A 16,513-nucleotide genomic window follows, 5' to 3' on the forward strand; every position below is an offset into this window, starting at 1 on the left:
CCCAATGAGTTCTTTCTTTACCCGAAGATAAAGGAAATACTGAAAGGAAGACATTTTGATGACATTCAGGACATCAAGGGTAATATGATGACAGCTCTGATAACCATTCCAGAAAAAGTTCCAAAATTGCTTTGAAGGGTCGACTAGGCACTGGCGTCGTCATGTAGCTTCCCAAGGGGAGTGCTTAGAAAGGTGACTCTAGTGATATTCAGCAGTGAGGTGTGTAGCACTAAGTTCGCGAACTTAATTGTCTGATCTCGGACATTCCAACCAACATTATGTAAGGGTTCCCTTTTCTCCACATTCTGGCCAATATGTATTTTATTTTTTACACAAGGTAATACTAGAAAAATAGTAACATTTACTGAGCACTTACTCCATGCCATTTATTCTTCTGAGCACTTTACACATCCTAACTCTCCAACGACTGTATGAGATAGGTGAGGAAACTGAGGTATGAGCTAAAAATTTGGTCCCACTGGGATTCTAATGCAGCCAGACTGGCTCCTGAACTTGCTCTCTTAACTACACCTAATTAGGGTATTGCTTCATAATTTGATACAACTTTATATTTTAAGATCTGCATTTACTTTGTATCTTTGAATACTCTAATGATGTAACAATGTAGCCATCAAGCTCTATGTTGTTTCTGTTAGAAACAACTTAGTTGGAAAGTTCTACAGGTTTTAAAACTTATCCAAACACTCCTAACTTCTCATTGCTTGGCACAGATATATAGTCCATCAATTTATTGAGACCTTATTATATCTTTACGATTGTCCATTTCAGAGCCCTTCTAAAATGTTTGTTTCATAAATATTAGTTGTTTAATGGAAATTTTTAGTGAAAACCGACAATATCACTTATATTTGTAGTGTTGTATAAAGTGATATTTAGGTTAGGTTAACTTTAATTTTTTAAAGGTCTGTGGGTATAGGAAGCATTTTTCTAATACAATATTTCAAAATACATATTGAAAATATTTTTTTGTTTGTAAGACACAAGTAATTTTTGATACTTGTTTAGATATAATCTACAAGAGATAATTCCTTTATAAAAGTTATTGACTCTATATTTAGTGAATTGTTTCCTTTGCAGTGTTTTCTCTGAAAACGACTGTAATGACAAGTCTTTATGTTTAAATTTTTTAAATTAGAAACTGTTTCTTTAAAAGGAGTGTAGATTTACAGCTTAGTAACTTCTAAAAAAAAGTCATGTAAAGTGCTTTGGGATATTGCTAAATGCCAGCGAAGTTTTATTGTGGCACAAAACTTGACTAAAACAAACCTCATGTTTTTTTGCCACTGATGCAGGGATTCAAGGCAATGACCTTGGGTCTAGGTGCTGCTGTTTTCTTGCTGTGTGATTCTGGGCTAGTCATTTAATAACCAATTTGAGTATCCATTCTTCATTTGTAAAATGCCGCTGACACCTACCTCATTGTGAGAACTGACTGAGCAAATATATATGAAAACACCTCACACAACATGGTATCTAGTAGGAGTAAAATAAATGTTCATAAATGTGCCTTCCCATTAAAATTGCCACTCTGCTGACAAAATTGTTGTGTAGAGTTGATAAGTGTGTGCTTGGTAACGATAGAGTTAATGTTTTAAAAATGGTTTGAATGTATATTGGCAGACTGAACTCTACCAATTAATATTCTATGTGGGGGGTACCAAAAGCAGGATTAGATTTGAGTACAGTGATGAAATGGCAACTGTGGTGTATCTTGTTGGATGTGGAAGTCAACCAACAAGGCAGGTAGGTTGTGAAAGCCTTTTGGATCCTAACTATTACACAGACATTTAGGGAAGAAAATTTCTAATGTGGGGCTTGACCATCTTTCGGTCTGAGACTCTGGATCTCTTATACATCATTGATCCCAAATTTTTTTTATTTAAGAAGGCTAAGACAATGGGGAAATGTTTCACTCTAAGAACAAAAAGGTACATGTGGAGAGATGATAAAATTACAATTTGCAATGGTGTCATGTGAAGTTTTTAATTGAAAATAAATGTTTGAAAGCATATCACCTAATAAGTAAAATTTGCGATAAATTTAAAAGAGGGTCCTCTATCAGTGATCCATTCGAACAACATATATTAAGACAATGGGACACAAAAATAAGTAAGAAACAATCTTTGTCCTCAGGAAGCTCACAGTCTAGGTTGTCATTCCATGTATACTGTGTAACAGCTTCCTGAAGCCATGGGCCACATTTCTGCTTAATGGTGAAGAAGCATTTTAATAGACAGCTGATAAGAAATCAATTCATTTGGCAAGTGAACTTAGATTTTGCCACTTAGATTATTCTGCACCACAGTCAGAGGGGGTCAGTGCAGTCCTAGCACCCTTTGTGCTTCACAGAAAATCTTCAATCTGTCTGTTTTGCGATTTCTGTGTAGAGGTCCTGAATTTGAACTTAAATTATTATTCAGAACCATTAATGGGTAAAATCCATGGCAAACTAATAATTTACTCTTAGAACAGTAAAGTCAGCAGATCCGGAGCCTTTGTTTGCGCTGTCCGTGCTGTGCACTGAATTGTAAAATGTTACGTTTCCTTTCGCATTATTATTTACTCTGGGTGATACATACACAATTTTAAAGTTTTGAATTTGAGTGGGTCTTTCAAGTGGCTGAGTACGGACAGACCTACAGGTCTCCTCATACCTACTCTAGCTCTCTTCCCACCAGTCTGTGTCAGCCTTCCAAATTCAGTAGCCAAAAGACATTTAATTGTCTTAAAATTTTTCGTGAGGTTTCTTTATTTAGTTGTGGATGCATGTAGAATTTTTCCTTTATTTAGTTGTGGGGGTTTCCTCTGCCTTTGTATCTTCCAAGGCTTTTGGCCTGTGTTTACTTTAATTAGATACGACTGATCATTTATGATTTAAAAAACTACATACAACACTGAATTAAAAATATGTCATTTTGTAGACTTTCTACTGAATTGCAGAGAAAGCATCTAACTCCGGTTCTGCACTATCGGTTCTTTGGCCGTGACAATGAGAATATGTTTCTACTCCAAAGCCATCAGCATTAGGTGTAGCTTCCCAGGTGGTCACACCTGCCGTGTGTACTCCCAGGGCTGCGTGAGGCACCTGAGAGGGCTGTGTGGAAGAATTCTGAAAACCATAAAGTGCCATGATCGTGTGTTGCATGCAGTCGTGCAGGAATCTTCTCATTTATTGTATGTTTAAGACTCTTGGTCATAAGTCATTTTACTATACGAGCTTATAGGTTGAATTAGGCCAAAAAATGTGACTGGGTCAAGAAAACACAAACCCAGCAAGGCCTTACTGGTGGTAAAAGTATGGAGTGAATGGGTGGTGGGAGTGTTAGTGTCTCAGATTATGAATGGAAATGACAGGTGGACTTGAATTTATTTTACTTTGTTTCATCTCCAGCATCTTCACTCTTTCATCAATATGTACTGAGCACCTAGAAAGGACTAGGTACTTTTGTAAACGTCATTGATGTTTACAATAAGACGAGAGGCTATTGCCATTCTCCAGGAGCCTACAGGGGAAGGTAGTTACAGATAAGATATAACATAGGATAGCAAATGTTTGTATTCTGGAATGTGCCACACGATGGACCTGGCTGAAAAAGGTATAATCTTGATTAATATTTTTTCTGATTTGAATTCATTAAAATTCTCTTGGTCAACTTTTTAGATTTTTAATAATATAATATCTATCTATATCTAGCTAGCTAGCTGTATATGATATTCTTGAGCTATAGTATAACATTTAAATGATTTTAAACATGAACTGTTTTTTAAATATATTTTTTGGATAATCTTAGTTATCTAAAATGTGGATCTGTTCTACTTGGTAAGCCATCTGAACATTTCCTATCTAACTACATTAATATTAGAGAATCTTAAAGAAAGGGCATTGCTACTGTCAACTTGATATTACCGTGCTTCTCCGAAAATAAGACCTAGACGGACAATTGGCTCTAATGTGTCATTTGGATCAAAAATTAATTAAGACCCGGTATTACATTATTATATTTATTATGTTGTATTATATTATGTTAAAGTCCTGGTCTTATATTATAGTAAAATAAGACCAGGTCTTAGGTTAATTTTTGCTCTAAAAGACACATGAAAGCTTATTGTCCGGCTAGGTCTTATTTTCGGGGAAACATGGTAGTCCTTGGTGCTAGTATTTCTTAAGAGCAGAAACCTAGGTTTGAATCCTAGTTCTGCCACTTATTAACTATGGAACCTATTTGTTCCTCAGTTTCAATATCTGTGAAATGGGAATAAAGATAATACCTACCTCATTTGTGAGGACTGGATGAGTTAATGTATGTCAAAGTGCCTAGATGAGTGTCTGGCACACATTAAAAGCTATGTAAGTGTTATCAACAGCTATCATCACCGTCATGGTCACTACTGTTATTATTTAGCAGAATAAAAGTAAGTTGAGTAACGTTTTCATGAATGGCTTTTCTCCTTCTCAAGCCCCGAAAATTGCTCTAAACTAAAGGTAGAAATATAAAGGGTCATCAGCTATGTGCCAGGCAGTATCCTAGCCTTCTCCCCGTATTTTCATTTAATTTTTACACCAGTGCTGTGAAGCAGATGAGAAAACAGGCTCAGAGAAGTTAAGTGACTCGCATAAGGTCTTATGTTAGTAAGTGGATACCGGGATGATAGCTGGTCTACTCGTGGCTTGTGTGACACCAGAAAGCCTGAGAGTTCGGCAAGTTTCACTAACAGATAAGCTTGAGTGTGCTTGTTGGGGACCTTATGCTAATGACCATTTAAAGGGATGGCATCCACATTTTCAGTTTGTTCCACTGTAGTGATTTTTAAATATCTGTAATTTCACACCCCCCCCCCCCATTCAAAAGCATATTACAATAGTTTAAAAGTAAGTGGGACCTAGATGGAAAATATTTGAATGTGTGCAGTCTTATTAATAGTTCTCAGCATTAAGCTGACGTATGGTAGTTTCCCAGTTGTGAAGATCACCGTCACAATTTTGAAGTCATTACCCTTCAAATTAATAGCTGTGTCCTAGGGCTTTTAAGCCTACACTCCAAGGAGTTACACACTAGGTGCTGTTTCATATAGAATTGACTACTGTGGTCAGCTTTTAGGGAGCATCCCGAATTAATTCAAATAACTTGGATTTAAATGTAATTAAATTAACTTTTAGTCTTTTGATGTTCTTATAGTGAAAGTAGGGTTCTTTGGATAGGAAAGAGAGAGATTTAATGGGTGTAAAAGTCCCCATCCTCAGAATGTCTGCTAAGCATCCTCAGACACCCAACCTAGAAGGTGTGGAAGTTGTAAGCTATTCCTTAAAATCTTTGTGCATTTCCTGGGTTTTATCTTGTAGCAGTCAATTCCGCCTCCTAAGCCCCTATTTTCTTTCCTTGAACCACTGATGTGCACTGGGGTGCACTCAGTGTGAAACTTGGCTCCTCTGATTTTCAAAAAGGCCCTAATCCACACAGGGCGTTTGTGGGTGTAGCACAGCTCACTGAAGACAAGAGGCAAAGTAGAGGTGGAGCGAGCCTCACGTTGCATTAATGTGACTTCCCTGGGAAGGCATCCCCCTTCTCAAAACGTTTTCACACTTCCCTTGACCTGAGAAGTTCACCCCCACCTCATTTTAGCTTTGCTCCATTATACTCCTCTGTTTCCCTCCCTCTCCTCATCCTTCTACTCTCTGTTCCTTTCACAGATAAAATAAATCCTTTTCCTTGTCTAAAAACAGCAATTTCCCTCTTTTGACAACCATTCTGGGATCTTGACAGCCAGTCGGTAGGGATCCATCCACCCCAAGGGACTGGACATGAGAGGTGGGTGACTCATACCCAGGGAACATATTTTCACAAAGTTCCTTCTAAGAGAAATTCTTGTGTTATTAGGGTGACAAAATAGAGGATTTTTCATTTTGTTACATGGTGCTGACAGTCTACTAATCTCAAGCTTATTGAGTCCTGCTTCCTGAATAAAGTCTCCTGAGGAATGATTTATACATGTAATTTGTCCAAATCATACACTTTAGATAGCTTTGACTACTATAGTGCCCTGTGAATAGAATGTATGCTGCTTTTCTAGAAGCATGCTGCTTACCTAAAAGGTATGAACCCACCTAACACAGAGGCGTCGCTCATGGCATCTGTCATTACTATATATTTTACTTACACAAAAAATAATTTTAGCTTTTGATAATCAAGTATTTTTGTTACCATGAGTTTGTTTTTGTCTTTCTGACATTTTGGGGTTATATGCAAAGACCATGTATAATCTTTAAAACCTGAAGTAAATGCAGAAGTGTATTTTTCAGGACGTAAACCTTTCATACTTCCATTTATGGATCAGTCTATTGATAAGAGACTGAATCTATCATTACTCTTAGCTAAAAAAAAAAAAATCACAACTTTTTTCACTCTTTTGCATTAATTTTGAGTACTTGTAGGGAGTTCCTTAAACTGCATTGTAACACACTGATCCTCGTTTTGAATTTATAAGTAAAATTCATGAATTTGCTTTTCTCTTGTCATATATTTGCCTGACCTTACAGGTTGTTTTCCCCCATAGGTAATAGAGAAGAGAAAACATAATCAATGACTGTGGACTAATATGGAAGAAGATGGAGAAAAACTTGTTTAATGGGTAAGAAATAAAACTATAATACAAAGTTATTAATAAAAACTTTCATAATAACATGATGTCTGGCCAATCTGTAATGGGTAGCTGAGGCTGGCATACTATTAGGGTGAGTGATAAGTCTCTGTCTTTGTCTTCTCTCCATTCTGAACTTTCACCATCTTCCTTTTCGCTGTTGTGAGTTTTTCAGTTCTATGAATTAACTTAAGCTAAGAGGGGACACAGCCATATTTGAAAATAAAGATGGAGACCAGCAAACATACTAAGACAAGTCTAGGATAGGTCTTGAAGCTTACTGGTGGTGGGATAGAGAATGGGTCTGTCATGCCCTGCCAGTATTAATCACTCCTTTTCAAATACTGCCAGCTGCTCTGAGGTTAGGCTCATGTGGGGATTCCCATTCATTAGGCAAGTACAGATTGTGTGTCAGGTGGTAATGAAATAGAATTCCACAAAAAGCCCAATAAAAGGCATCACTAAATTTATGAGATACAAAATTTTTTAATTACACAAGTCCCTGCATTCTCATTGTCAAAAATTTAAACATAGATAACCAAAGCCCTTTGCCTGAATCTTAGCCCCTTCCAGACTATAAGTGTATGATACGTATTTGTGCAACCATCTTCTTTGCCTAGTGTTTAAAAACTTGGGCTTAGGAAACAAACAGTTTTTGACTAGCCACTGTTAACTTGACATTTGGGCAAGTTCATTTCTCTGTGCCTCAATTCCTTGAGTATAAGGTGGGAACAATAAAATGCCTGCCTATATCATAACCATGTTAAGGATTAGTTAGTTAATCCATATGGAAAACTTGGAATCATGCCTGGAACATAAGTGTTTAGGAAATGTTAGCTATAATTCTCATATGTATCCCAATTAACATTTTTATGGACCAGCTCTCCACAGATGAATCTTTTCCTGATATACTCCAAGAATTAAACCTTCTTGGGTAAGGTTACTCCTGGTGACAAGGATTTTTAAATTTTTTCATGAAAGTTTTCTTACGGCTTTTAGCTTTGTTTCTCTCAGCGATGCTGTTAGAGACTATGTGTGAGAATAAAGTTATACACCTTCAATTCTTACTGCATATCTTATGGTGTATATGGTACTTACAGGTATGTATGAATAAACAAATATCTTCGGGCTATGACAGTTTCATCCTGCCCGTAAAAGTATCCTTGCCAAAACTGGATTCCAAGTCTCTTGTTTCTAGATAGCAATGTCAAATTTTCTGATAAAATTCCTTCAGTCTATTTTGAAGGACAGGTCTTTTGAGTTTCTTTTTTTCTTGTTTTACAGAATCATGATCGTTTTGAAAATGTCTTAAATATCTTTTCCATGGCTTGTCAGCACTTGCTTAGGTGGTGCAGACAGTTACCTATTTTATCAAGGAAGGTCACTAAAACTGTCATCTCTTTTTAATATTTTTTCCTCCTGTATTGTTCTGAGACTCTCTTAGATTATTATGCACTATTCTGTCTGCTGTGACTATTTTAGTTTAATATATAAAAACAAGTTAATATTTACTGAATATTTATTATGTGTTTAAAGTGCTTTACTCATTTATTCATTATCTCATTTAATCCTGTCACCCACTTATGAAGCAAATACTATTATGGTCTTCGTTTTAAAAGCTGGGGAAAGTGAGGCACGAATTGAATAACTTGCCCAAAGTCACATTGCAAAGATTTAGACCTATCGGTAGCTCCTCTACTCCAGAGCCTGTGCTTTTGACCAGGGCGGTGCTGGCCTAGTTACATAACAAACCCTTTGAAGGTTTGCTAAGGTGGGTGTGAATTTAAATAAAGCAAGAAAGCCAATATCTCCTGAAAAAGTCACCATAGCTAATCTATTTTTCCTTGCCTGTGGAAAGGAAAATTTGAACTCATGTATCTACTTAAGTATGGGAAAAAATGATGTGAGATGATTATTTGTAAATATTTATTTTTCTTGATCATATTTAAATAAACACCGCTGTTTTACTTCATTACAAATCATTTGTAGTAGATAGAAATCACCTGAACCAAATACATGTTTAGAAGGGATTAGAGTGAGTTGATTTGTAGATTACAGTTTGGCTGCTATTCATAGAAACCTGCAGACAGAAAGATTGACTGTGCAGCAGTTTGGAACTGATTGGTCATTGGAAATTGTTCTTTTGTCCTGTTAAATAACATTTGAATGACAGTCAGCAGAAAGTTGTGCAAGAGAAGAAAAGGCAGGACAAAGGTGACTTGTGGGTCTTATAAATAGAATGTCACTTATAAATGATGGTCTCAAAGGTAAATGTGCATTAACAACTGGCATTTATATAAGAACTGGAAGGACTCAGAGTATGTGGGTTTTGTTCCGGAGTCTGTCTTGTCAGAGAGAAACATTGGCTTTGCTCTTCAAATAGCCATTCATTCCTGTTGAAATATGCTAACGTACAAAGAGTAAGCAACATTGAAAGTAACAAGTATGCTGATAAAATGTTGGGGCTTTCCTGTGAAACGTGGCTACACATAGTCTGTAATGTTCTCCTCTCCGTCTTTTTTCATTCCATTCCCTTGTTTGAGAATCCCTTCTGAACGCTCATCAAGGTAATGGCTCTTAGCATGCATATCCCTTCCAGCAGTGTCTTAAAGGGTGGTCCAGGGACCCCTGGGGCCCTTTCAGGAGTCAAAACTGCTTTCCTAACAGTACTAAACGTTACTTGCTTATGAGTACGCAGCGGCACTTTCCACAGGCTACCTGATGTGCCACCAACTGAATGCAGAGACAAGGTGGGAGACTCCAGCTGTCTGCCCTAATCCAGACATTAGAAAGATTCACAACATTTCAAATGAGGCTGCTCATCTCACTGAATTTGCAGTGAGACGCGCTGGAGTTTGTTTCCACATGAGAACATTGCAGTGAGCCCCGTGTGGCTCAGCGTGGCCGGATGCCCTCTCTGCGTGGGTGGGCTGAGTGGTCACGGGCAGTGCCCAGCACACAACACCTCCGTGGAGGTTCTGTGACATCCTGAGGGATTGGGGCTGTGTCTCGCATTCGAGAGAAGTGAAAATTCTGTTCCCTTTTCACAATTGTGCTGGAGGCTGTTCCAGATTATAAGGAGCTATGGAACCCTGCGCTTAGAGAAAGGAGGGTTTGGTGCTAAGTAGGAATGCCACCCAATTGCCAGTTGTTCTCTGTGATGGTCGCTCCCAACTTTGAGAGGACCAAAAGGACCTTTTAGGACTGCCTTTTCTGTTTCAGTGTTAATTGGGCATCTACCATGTTCCAGTCCTGTTCTAGGGGCTGCAAATAAGCCAGCGAACAAAATAAAAGCAGCAAACCTCTTCCCTCATGGCGCTTCCATCCTAGTCACAGTTCGCTCTTCAGGGGACTCTTCAGGGGTCGGCGGTACCCACTGTGGGTCAGGAACACGGGCTGGTGCTTCTCAGTGGCCGAGTGTCGAGGATAGAGTGGGAGCTGCTTGACAGTTTGCGATTTTTTGATTATTAATTAAAAAAAGGGGCACCAAATGGTGTGGGATTTTTCACATCTTACATGGAACCCCAAAACAGCAATAGTCAGGCATCCTTGTTGTAGTTGTTTCAACCTTGTTTCATTTTCAAAGTTAGTGCCACCTTTGTCAAGAAATGTAATTTTAAAAAAAATAAATACCAAGTGACATTGTTTTCTATCATTTGAAGAAAACGTTCATACATATGTGTGAGATACTCCTTGCCTGGTGAGTTGCTCCCAAGACCCTGTAATTTGTTTAATAGACTTTTATAGAGAAAGAGATTACTTGGTTCATTAGATTCTGTCACTTAATAATGACTTGAAGGTTAACTAATGCAGCCATCAGACTCCTGCTCACCAGCTAGACGTCTTATCATATCACTCACTAACTTTAGCCATTTCCAAATGCAGACAATTGGGGATACCACTAGAATGTTAATGGAAAAAGAAACTGACATTCAAAATGTGAATGACCAAAAATGATCTCTAAAGATTATTTTAATTTTAAGATACACTTTAATAGAAGCTCTCTCTTTTTTTTTTATTGGGTGCCATTTTGGCTTTCCCTTCGTTGAAGGCATAAAAGGAGCTGTTTAATCAGAATGCACCAAATGGCCGTTGTCTGTCAGCGCCTCTGCCTGCCAGGCACCTCCTTCTCTGCTGTGCCTGGGGTACCAAAGACCAGAACATTTAAGGTTCAAATAAAACCCCCGTCTTCTGCCAAAGCAGAAAAGACGTAGTCATTTGGTTCCTCAGGGCTGAGGAGGGCAGGGAAACCGAGGGATCCCTTTCAAGGTGTCCAACCAACATTTTCTTTTTTCGATCTCACACCTCATATCCACCTTCCTAGGGATGTCTGTAGGAACCTCTACTTGCTGCACCTTTCCAGGTCCTAAAGTTCTAACCAGCTTGCTTGTTTATTTCGCCCTGGTGTGGGCAGCATTTAAGTTTTAACATGCTCTTCTCTGTTCCGTTTTCCATTCCTCCGTTTACTTTCTAGATTCCAAAATTTTGATGATACGTCTTCTGTTGAATCATCTTCTCCCGTTCTTTCTGTCTTTATGAATTTATGCCCCTTTTGACTCCTTTCCCGTGATTTTACTAGGATTTTGAGAAGAGAGGAGGTAAACATGTATTCATTCTGCCATATTTTCCTGGAAACCCAGGATTTAATGTAAATTATCGAGTGTATACAACATACTAGGAATTGTGTTAGACACTTGGTCTTTTCTCAATTTAAAAATCCCGTAAATTCTATTGAGGTTTTGAAAATTCATTCACATTAGTGTTATTCACTTACTGTTTTTTGAGCACCTTCTATGTGGTGGGCACTGTCACATAAATCATTTAATCACATCAGCTCTGTGAGGCATATAGAAGTCCTCCTTTTAATAGATATGGAAACAAATTTAAAGGCACAGACCTACTAAAAGGTCATGCCAAGTTTGAGACAGGTTTCTAAAATATGCTTTCTGTTATACTATCCCTGTGTCAACTGTCTGCTGAATATTAGGTAGATAGCTATTGTGGGTTTTTAGAAGGGGAATACAGTATAGGATGAAAATGCTGTTTTTGTTTAATATAGTGATAATATTTAAGATCTGTAGCAGATGTCGAACGATCGGAGGCATCAAGATCAAGTAATTGTTCAAGGAGTAATAATGCAGGTGTGCAGTGTTAGGGGCCTAGATTTGGAGGGAGGAGGGTAGCAGTAATAATGGGGAAGGTATTTAGGTTCAGGAAACGGGGTAGGGGCGGCATTTGAATCCATTTTCTTAAATGAGCTATTGTAACAAAGAACCTAGACCAGAGTCTGGTACTGTCATTTCTGAATACAAATGAGAAGGCCTTGGTAATTGATTTGACTGTGACGTGAATAAGGAGTTAAAGAGAAAGCCAAGTTTTCAGGTCCGGTGAACAGGAGTGCCGTGCCTGGGCCTGGGCAAAGGCAGGGAGACGTGCAGGAGGGTGTTAGTAAGTGTAAACAGCGCCATGGGAAGTTCACGGTTTCTTCGCGATATGAACACTGACATGTCTTCCGTATCCCTTTGTTTTTTGACATTTATCTGAATGTCCTGTAAGCTTTTCATACACAGTTCAAGAGAGTTGACGTCATATAGCCACATTGTTTCTTGGTAGGTAATATGTTCTTGTATTTTTAAGCCAATCTTTAGTATTTTCAAATCTGTGGTTGGAGGGTCATTCTTTTGTTTTTCCCTTTTTGAAAGCAAGTACTCTGATGTCATTAGCACACAAAGTGTTTTTGCAAATCAATTTAAAAAAACCAAGAACCCAGTGTAAAAGACGTGAATTGATAGTTCACATAAAGAGGGGGAAAAAAGATCAATAGTTACCATAATTAAAGACATACAAACAAAATGTGTGTGTGTGTAAATTTTCAAATGTCAGATTGAAAATTGGTTAAACATGTGTCAATCCCCAATATTGGAGAAACATGCACTCTCAAGTACCAGTGATGGGAGGAAAGGGAGTGAGTGTAAATTAGTGCAAACTTTTGGGAAGGCAGCTTGATGATACCTGTCTAAAATTTAAATGCATAAATCCACTGACACAGCAATTCATCTTCTGTAAATTATCTCACAGCCACACTTGCATAAGTACACCCAAGCATATCCGTGGTGCATTGTTTGTAATAATAACACACTGAAAAGAACATAATTCTTCACTTGTAGGGGAGTTATTTGAGTGAATTATGCAGTCCATGTCATAGAATATGATACAGTCTTTAAAAAGAGTGAAGTACACCCAGATATATGGGGAAATGTCCAAGATATATTAAGTTGAACAGAGCAAGATACAGAATAATATGTATAATAGGATTCAATTTATATCAATATTATGTCTCTAAATGCATAAAATATCCCTGGAAGTCTGCTCCAAGAGGACACCCAGTTAACAGTAGTAACCTCTAGAGAGGCAACTGGGGATGGGAAGCAGAGGAGAGTTTTAGTCTTGAAGTTTTTATATTCTGTATACATATTAGTTTTATTTTTTAAGTATAGGCAATTAATATGGAAAAACAAGGACTCCAGTTGTCCTTTCCTAAACTTACAATGAACCTTGCTTTTCATTATTTTTAAATACATTTTATTACGGAGAATTTCAAACTTTATACCGCTTCCTCTTTCTTACCCTAACTCCTGGATTATTTTGAAACAAATCCTAGACATTATATTATTTCATCCATAAATATTTAATTATGTGCCAGTGACCAAATATCTCATAATCAGCGTTCAAACTTGCCCAATTATCTCATTTTTTAAAAAGTTTCCTTGTTTGAAATAGGATTCAGATAAAGTTCAGCCATTGCAATAGTTGATTGGGTCTCTCTCTCTCTCTCTTGCCTTCCCCTCTCTCTTTTTCCTTTCCTTTCAACTTATTTGTTAAAGAAACTGTCTTTTCTCCTAGAGTTTCCTGTAATCTGAATATTGGTGATTGTATCCCAATGTTGTCAGTTAACATTTATTATGTTCTTTATTGTGTTATCTATAAATTTGTAGTTAAACCTAGAGACTACATTTAGTTTAGTTTTTTTGTTTGTTTTGTTTTGTTTTAAGAATTACTTAATAAGTATTGTGTATATTTCCATCGGGGGTACGTAATGTGTGTTATCTCTTTTTGTATGTATGATGTTAGTGGCCATTGATGATATTGCCTAGGTGCACTAGCTCAGAAGAGTCTTCCGTAAATCGAACTGTTAGCTAGTGGCTTTGGCTAATATAGTAAGTGAGTTTTCTAGGACATACAACATTTGAGGTACAGATTATCTTAAATATTCTCTCTCTTTTTTTTTTTTAAAGATTTTATTGGGGAAGGGGAACAGGACTTTATTGGGGAACAGTGTGTACTTCCAGGACTTTTTTCCAAGTCAAGTTGTCCTTTCAATCTTAGTTGTAGAGGGTGCCATTCAGCTTCAAGTTGTCCTTTCAGTCTTAGTTGTGGAGGGCGCAGCTCAGTTCCAGGTCCAGTTGCCGTTTCTAGTTGCAGGGGACACAGCCCACCATCATCCCTTGTGGGAGTCGAACTGGCAACCCTGTGGTTGAGAGGACGCTTCAACCAACTGAGCCATCCGTGAGCTCAGCGGCAGCTCAGCTCAAGGTGCCGTGTTCAATCTTAGTTGCAGGGGGCGCTGCCCATCATCCCTTGCGGGACTCGAGGAATTGAACTGGCAACCTTGTGGTTGAGAGCCCACTGGCCCATGTGGGAATTGAACCAGCAGCCTTCAGAGTTAGGAGCATGGAGCTCTAACCACCTGAGCCACCAGGCCGGCCCTTTAACTTTTTATATTGTCTGCATCTGTTTCCAGTGGAGTGCTAGTTTTCTTGGGACCCTCTCATCATGGTTTGAAGTCCTCTATTTGATCAAATAGATCATCTTGTTTTTGAAACCCTAATTAAATTTATTTTGCTTTTTTAGTTTTCATTAGGATAGTTTTTTTCTCTTCTGAGGGTACGTAAAAGGAATCTTAGACATAGCTATTAATAATTTGCCAAACAGAACACTAAAGTAGAAAGTTATTTGTTCATTCATGCGGTCTTCCATTCAACATAGTTTTTTAAGTACCTGCTATGTTCTTGACACCATACCTGCCTCAGGTTGGTTATAGTTGTGACACAGTGAGGCAGACAGGCAATTACAGTGCCCCACAGCAGATGCTGAGTAAGGGAAAGTACATATGTGGCTCTGAGCGCACGTAGAAGGCACACCTAACCCAGTCTTGGCGAGCAGCAGGTCTCCTGGATGAAGGGACACTGTACGGAGGTGTGCAGGGGAAGCAGAGTCAGGCTGAGGAAGGAGTGGGGTGCCAGTGTAACGTGGGGAAGGTCCTCGGGGAGGGAGCAGCTTGTGGAAGGAACTAGACGTGAGAGAGAGCAGTTGCTTAGGGGAACTAAAAATCATTTCAAACAGCTAGAGCGTAGCTGTGGTGTGAGGTGAGGAGAGGGCTGGGCTAGAGAGGTGTGCAGAATCAGCCCACGAAAGACCTGATGAACCAGGAGTCTGGGCTTTAGCCCCAAGGCAGTGAGAGTGACGTATTGAGGGATTGAGGCTGGACGCAGGAAAACCTTTTAAAAGATACTTACAGTAACGTAGGCTAGAACTGACGGGGTCTAAATTAGATTAGAGGCAATGAAGGTGGAAGTCGTTTTGTTCATTCTTTCAGAAAATAATTCCTGAGCACCTGTTTTTTAGTATGTGCCGTTCCAGGCACTTGGGATTCGGCAGTGACCAAAAGACATAGAACTCCCGACCCTCATGGAGCTTCTAGTCTAGTGAAGAGAAAGACAATAAATAAGTAAATAATACTATGTTTAGATAGTGGTAATCGCCAGGAGGAAAATAAATCAGGAAAGGGGGTGAGGAAAGGGAGTGTTAGTGGGGTGGGGGGAATGTTTTTATACAGAGTGACCAGCGAAGGCTTCACTGAGAAGTGTGAGAAGCTTCATCGGAGCACCATGTATCTGAATGGAGGGAGGAAGCAGCCATGTGAATGTCTGAGGGAAGAGCATTTGAGGCAGAGAAAACAGAATTGTGCATGTCCTGAGATCAGAGAGTGCGTGTGTGTTGGCAGAACAGCGAGGACGTCAGTGGCGGAGGGGAGAGGAGTGGGAGCTACATGGCCTTAGTGGTCATTGTAAAAACGTGATGGAGAGAAATACAGTCAAGATTCATAAGGAAGAAGCGATAGGATTTAGGGATCAACTGGATGTGGGGCTGGTGAAGGGGAAGGAGCCTTGATCACTGAGATGGGGAACACAGTGATCTCATAACACGAACATTTTAACTTTAAGAGAATAAAGCAGCTGGAGCAGATAAGCTTAGATACCTATTATCATGCAAATTTTTAAAATTTTTATTACGTCATTGGGGAAGAGGTAAGATTGATTGCACCCAGTATGAAGCGGGAAATTCTTTCACCATAGAATGGATTTTCCGTACATCTGGTAGGTCTCTAAGTCGGGACAGACTGGGCGGTTCAGCAGCCAGGAGGACGCCCGTGGTGGTGGGGCCGCGATGCTGGGCAGTGTGGATGGAAGCCTCAGGCACGCGCGCACACCCACACACACACACACACACACCCACACACCCACACACACACACACGTATTTTGTCTTTATTCAGTCTTTAAGATGTCAGATAAATGCCTAGCTGACATTAACCTACTTAAATAGTACAGCAGATGCTTCTACTGAGGGAGAAGTCATGATTTTGTGTCTGTGCTAAGCATGGTTTCAGGAAATGTATCCATTCATTTACTGACGGTCTACATACATTTCTGTGTGATGCCTGGGTTACAAAGATGACAATGACATCCTCATTGTTCCAGGCCTCAAGGACTTCAAAGTCTAATATGTGGACAAAG

At 38.9% G+C, this 16,513-nt stretch overlaps 1 protein-coding gene across 4 annotated transcripts in view; it reads left to right on the forward strand.

Moving 5' to 3' along the window:
• Positions 1-16,513, forward strand: part of USP49 (ubiquitin specific peptidase 49) — a 73,509-nt gene that overhangs the window by 16,267 nt on the left and 40,729 nt on the right. For all 4 annotated transcript variants that reach the window (XR_016020320.1, XM_074332909.2, XM_088795725.1 and 1 more), the window contains one exon: positions 6,574-6,648. The gene's annotated coding sequence lies outside the window, so the exon portion shown is untranslated. The remainder of the gene's footprint in view (positions 1-6,573; positions 6,649-16,513) is intronic.

The sequence above is a fragment of the Rhinolophus sinicus genome, chromosome 2 (assembly GCF_057876585.1).
Source record: "Rhinolophus sinicus isolate RSI-liver-muscle chromosome 2, RSI-T2T, whole genome shotgun sequence".
Lineage (NCBI taxonomy): Eukaryota > Metazoa > Chordata > Mammalia > Chiroptera > Rhinolophidae > Rhinolophus > Rhinolophus sinicus.